Source organism: Cygnus olor, chromosome 1, assembly GCF_009769625.2.
Source record: "Cygnus olor isolate bCygOlo1 chromosome 1, bCygOlo1.pri.v2, whole genome shotgun sequence".
In the NCBI taxonomy this organism is placed as follows: Eukaryota; Metazoa; Chordata; class Aves; order Anseriformes; family Anatidae; genus Cygnus; species Cygnus olor.
Window position 1 is genome coordinate 48,476,410 of NC_049169.1, and position 6,000 is coordinate 48,482,409.

A 6,000-nucleotide genomic window follows, 5' to 3' on the forward strand; every position below is an offset into this window, starting at 1 on the left:
AAGCATGTTGAAAAGCTTCCTACTTCAGTTTCAGTTCAGTGCTAGTTTGAGTTTTCAGGCTTAAAAGACTTTTTTTATATATAATTTGGACACAATACAGAAAGTACAGAATTGAGAAAAAGCATTCCTAATATTGGAACACATTTGTTATCTAGTCTGAAAGTGCATGAAAAATAGGTTGTTTTTTAAGTTGTTCTTGAGAAATAGGTTGCTCTTAAGAACTTGGAGAGATCAGGAAGAATGTTCCAAAAAGTATTTTTTGTTTGCTTGTTTGTTTCTTAAAAAGGAGAATCTAAATTGGAGAAACAAACCAATTACATTTATATGCAATAAAGGATAATGTATTATTAAACTGGTAATGGTTTAAACCTAAGCAAGAAATTAGTCTTTCTTGCAATAGCAATGGCTAAACGGAAAGCTGGTGATGAAAACTCTTGTTTCAGGCATAGTAGTTTCTCTTTAACAACATTACACAGCAGCTTCTACTGGCTACATACTATACGAAATCTGTTCTGCTAAATATTGTTCCTTGGAGCAATTATTAGCAGAATACGAATGGCATAAAATTGGTAAAAACAAATCAAATAGATAGTTTCTCAGAACACATTTCTGTGGATAATCAGTGACAACAGTGAGTAAAACTATCTGGAAAAGGTGACATCTGGCAAAAGGTGACATCCAGAAAATTTAGCTGATTTGGACAGGAATGAGCTACAAACTGGCCAAACTAAGTAGCGCTCAGAAGGGAATATAAAGGCTTGTGTTTCTGATCATTCCTGTGTTGCCATCTGTCCCTGCTCTAAAGAGCATAGCAACCCTTAGTGGCTCTACATGGTTGCCTGCTTAGGCCATTACCTGAGCATCTGTTTCATTTTGTTGGATTTCAGTATTCCCAGGAATCAAAGGGAGTACAGAACTCTAGAAAGTGAAACTGTATAAATTAAAGAGTAACCTAAACCAGCTGTAAAACAGAAGGGGGAGGAGGAACGCTGCACTTCTATTGCTCCTGTACAATATGCTGTCCACCCTGGTCATCTAGACCTGTCAAGTTTTCTTCTCTTTCTAATTTGACTGCATTTATCTTCTGGCAGCACCTTTAGTTTTTTTAGCTGTTTCTGTGTGATAGTTCAAGCTATAAAACTGGACGTTATTTTATGTAATCGGTTTGATATAATTCCAAAGATTAGACGTGCGTGCTTCTGGGTTCTAGATGGAGATATCTGAGATGTGCTGGTAGACATGGGTTAAAACTGTGTGTTCAGCCCCAGTGGAGCAGGAAGCCTAGGACACTCCAGATAGTCCAACTTCAATAGAATAAAACTTTACTTTTTCCTATCTGCATGAGGGTTTTGCAATGTACTAGATAAAACTACAAAACCAGAGAATTGGAAGGGGGCAGTAAGTGGAATTTCTATAATTGCAGAATTGTAGAATATCTGAGTTGGAAGGGGACCCACAAGGATCACCAAGTCCAACACTGGGGTCCACAAAAGACACCCCTCCCCCCCAAAAAAAAAAATTAAAAAAAAAAAATAGACCATGTGTCTGAGAGCATTGTCCAAATGCTTCTTGAACTCTGACAGGCTCGGTGCCGTGACCACTTCATGGGCAGCCTGTTCCAGTGCCCGACCACCCTCTGGGTGCAGAACCTTTTTCTAACACCCAGCCTGACCCTCCCCTGTCCCAGCCCCATGTCGTTCCCTTGGGTCCTGTCACTGTCCCCGGAGAGCAGAGCTCAGCGCCTGCCCCTCCGCTCCCCTCGTGAGGGAGCTGCAGGCCGCCATGAGGCCTCCCCTCAGCCTGCTCTGCTCTGGGCTGAGCAAACCAAGGGCCCTCAGCCTCTTCTCATATATCTTGCCCTCTAGACCCTTTACCATCTTAGTTGCCCTCCTTTGGATACTCTCTAACAATTTTATATCTTTCTTATACTGTGGCGCCCAAAACTGCACACAGTGCTCAAGGTGAGGCTACCCAAGGGCAGAGCAGAGCAGGACAATTCCTTCCCTTGACCAAGCTGGCAGTGCTTGTGCCTGATGCACCCCAGGGTATGGTTGGCCCTCCTGGCACACTAGTTGGCCACCAAGGCACACTGCTGACTCATGTTCAGCGTGCTGTCGATCAAAACTGCCAGATCCCTTTCTGTGGGGCTGCTCTCCAGCCTCTTGTCCCCCGATCTGTACATATAGTCAGGGTTGCCCCTTCCCAGGTGCAGAACACGGCACTTGTTCTTGTTAAATTTCATGTAGTTGGTGATTGCCCAGCTCTCTAATTTGTCCAGATCTCTCCACAAGGCCTCACCACCCTTGACAGAATGAATAGCTCCACCCAGTTTGGTATCGTCTGTGAACTTGCTCGAAAAACCTTGAAGTCCTTCATCCAAATTGTTTATGAAAGCATTGAAGAGGACTGGTCCTAAAATGGAGCCCTGAATAATATAGCAATTTCCATAACCAAACTAAAACTTTCTGAAAAATAATGAATTAAGCTAATTTCTGGAAATTATTTAGTACTTAAAAATGACATTGCATTTTGTCTTCCTTTTTCTGGAAAGTGTCTGAAGTTTCTTAAACTGCCTGATGGGAGGCTATGATCCTGTTGGCTGCTATGTGAGGGAAAAATATAGCTCTCCTTTAAAGACCAGTTTCACCCTGCCTCTCATTTTACTAGACTGTTTTCTGCATTGGGTATTAATGAGTCATATTAGTCTTCAGAAAACAAAACAAACAAAGGAAAACAGCCAAGACAATTTCAAAACCAATTTGAGAAATAATCTGTGAAGACCAATGGAGTATCTGGTTAGAGATGGAGGAAGGAAGACACATTTGCTCAGCATTAGATACTTAAGATACGCGTTCATGATGGTTGTAGCCAGCCTACAGCTGGCTGTTGAACCCTGTGGCCTCAGCCTTCGCATTAGCCAGCCTTTGTAGGTAGCATAGAGCGAGGCCCCTGCACAAAACAACTGAGAACACCTGAGTCAAGAAAGTCCTGATCTACTGGCAAAGGAAACTCTCCCATATCTGTTGGACATCAGAGATATGTGCTTGGGAGGTGCCTAAGATTGCATGGTGCCAATTATCCTTCGTATGTAAATTTTTAAAGAGCTAATACATTACCTCAAGTCTTCTATGAAATATCATGGAAGCAAATAATTTCTGTTGGCTTCATTAACCAAGAACATTTTATTTTCTTCTCATAAACTGTCTTTACCTAGTTTTCACTTCCCATTCTTTGCACTGCTACCTTAAGATCACCAAAACAACTCTTCATAGTTTGGCCTTATCATAGGAGAATCAAAGCTGATATGCAGTGAGAAATAGTGCTTACTAAATTTAAACATCAAGGCAAGCTGTTATCAACATGCAAGACAGCTTTATTGTTATGATCATTTATTCATTATACTTCTAGTGTACCAGGAGCTGTGCAGCACATACTGCTAGGTGTGTTCTCTGCCCTTTGAATAATGATATTTTGGAATTCTCCTGAGAATGAAAGGCTGGTTGATCTACTCTTGAAGCTTGACAGGCAATATTCTTATTTACCTTTTTAAAATGAGACGACAAAATGTAATTACCATTCTTTCTGAGCATCTGGAAAAATGTATATAGCAGACGAACAACTGCAATTCTTTTCCTCTGTTAATCACACTGGGTAGGAATACTTACAGATTTTATGGTCTGATTACTTTCTTCATGTAATGTGATTCACCACCACAGCTGGGGATAAATGCTGCAGGAAAACTTCTGTGAAAGGTAAGGTATACATTATTCTTCGGGATTGGTGCATTTATCTGTTTAGTAAACCTGGTTCATGGCTTCCAACAACTATAGCCAGCCATGAATAATGTAATTTGTGTCAGCCCACAGGGGCCTGGTAGCAGAGCAACTAGGACACCTGACCAAAGAGCCAGAATGGTTAGCATTAGTCCTGCTCCATATATGTGCTGACAGTGCTTCCCAAGGGATCCTGTTTTAAATGAAGGCTTAAGTCATTCAGGCTGGCAAGTGGGCAGGGGTGATCCCTACGGCCTCATGACTGTCCCTGCTGTTTTCTGCAGAAGTGGAGATGCTTTAGCTGCACTTACCTAGGTCTCAACCCAAGACTGGTGGACGGTGGATGTGTTTGGTAGATGCATATCACTGCCCTCTTATGGACAGAGTCGGCAATGATCAGAAATACATCATCAGTCGCCCACAGCAAGGCGCACGGTGTGCTTCATGCCTAGAAAGCCTCTGTGGTTCAAGTAGTGGCAACCTTATCTTTCACAATATTAATATTATTAAGTGCATCCAGTCACCAATCCAGTCTTCACTGTGTTCTGCTGCACAGGCCAAAGTCTTAGTCTTGCTGAATATGGCTACCTGGTACCCCCTTATTCAAATGTACTAGCTGCCCATGGAACCTGCTGTAAAAGCAAAATAGATTAGGAAAATGGCACTATTTGTAAGCAAACTGAATTATAATATTTAATCTGGTAGGTTAGTACTGTGCAGTCAATCAAAACCAAGACTTCACAACTTCTGCGCTAAGGAAGAGAGAAAGTGTATTCTCATTAGCTGGCATTAAACCTCCCTGGCTATATTGTAGGGCTGCTACAGTTTCAGTCTCTTTTTAAAAAAATTAACGTCGGGCTGCAGCTCCATTACTCTGTGACCTCTTTGTCAATCAAATCTGTTGGAGTTCTAGCATCAGTTCTGGATCAGGTGTTGAACACAATTCCCTGCAGTAAACAGCTGCCTCTTTTCTCTGTACTTGTGTACTGCTACCTAAGGTGCCCATCAATCAAGGGCAGTTACATGCTGTAGCTCCCAATCTAGATGCTGAGGAGGGAAGATCATGCCACCTCCTCACTCTGCTCCTTCTTCTTCTTGTTGCAGAGCTCTGGCTGTCCTCTGCATAATCTCTACTACTCATCTAACTGTGCAGTGAACTGACTTATGTTAGCCCAGCAGTAAAATAACCCCAAATCAAAAACTAAGTAGAGCTTTTTGCTGCTTAGCAATTTGAATTGGCTTTATTGTACAGTCAGAGCATCAGAAGTAAACTAAGAGACAAGTTGAGGCTGTTTGGTTGGGAACAGGAATAGACGCAAGGAAGAGGGAGAGGGAAAGTGGATTAGCAGGACCACCACTTCCTAATGCAACCAGCTGTTCTGTCTTCTCCGCTGTGCATCTAGCTGTACTCTTAGCATCTCAGCACCTCTCTCTTTCTCTACACAGGCTTCCTCAAGCCTTGCCTGTCAAGCAATGGTGGTCTATGGTTGCCATTTTACGGGAGAGAAACTGATGCTCACATAGTCAGCGAGTCTCCCAGTGTTATGCGGATGAGCTGACACATGGCAAGAAATTGGAATTGGGTGTTGCAAACCCAAGGTGAGTGCCTGAAGCCCTGGCCATTCCTTCTTACCAGGAGGTGCAACCAATCTTTCCTCATCCGTCTTTATTCCTGCTCTTACATGATAACTGTACTTCTGCTTATAAGCATACAGAGTTATTTTAATACTATGCTACAAAAGCAGAGGTTTGGTATCCTTACGCTAACCTTTCATCTATGGAACTATTGCAAATAATCTTGCCAGCTAGGGAGTAAAATGGAAGTTGCCTTCCATTTGTTGCTGCCCCATTGTAGGCTGACTAGTGAGCATCTGTGGTCGTCTGTGTCTGTTTAGCTGCAACAGTCTTCTAATTTCTAAGCTAAATGTGCTAGCACTTGGATTTCAAAGTGTAGAAAACCTGTTTAGCATATTCATATGCAGGAGTGCTTCTAACTGGAGTTTTTATGAAAGTTGTCTTCATTGTCAGGACTGGGGATATGAAAACATGTCTTGCTGTTTAAAAGTCTTAAGGTAACATGCCCTGAAGATGAACTTGTTTCCACATAATAATCATGTGACACTCTTAAAAGTCACTGTGCAGACTGTACATGGCACTCGGGGATGTGTTTAAAAGCAGTGTTGCCAACTTCCAGTCTGACGTTCCAGTTCACGTGTATATATAGTAA

At 42.2% G+C, this 6,000-nt stretch overlaps 1 long non-coding RNA gene across 1 annotated transcript in view; it reads left to right on the forward strand.

Moving 5' to 3' along the window:
• The window catches only part of LOC121070427, a 90,362-nt gene extending 85,016 nt beyond the window's left edge, over positions 1 to 5,346 (forward strand). The window contains exon 3 of the long non-coding RNA XR_005820081.1: positions 5,220 to 5,346. This is a non-coding gene — a long non-coding RNA (uncharacterized LOC121070427). The remainder of the gene's footprint in view (positions 1 to 5,219) is intronic.
• Positions 5,347 to 6,000: the final 654 nt, after the last annotated feature.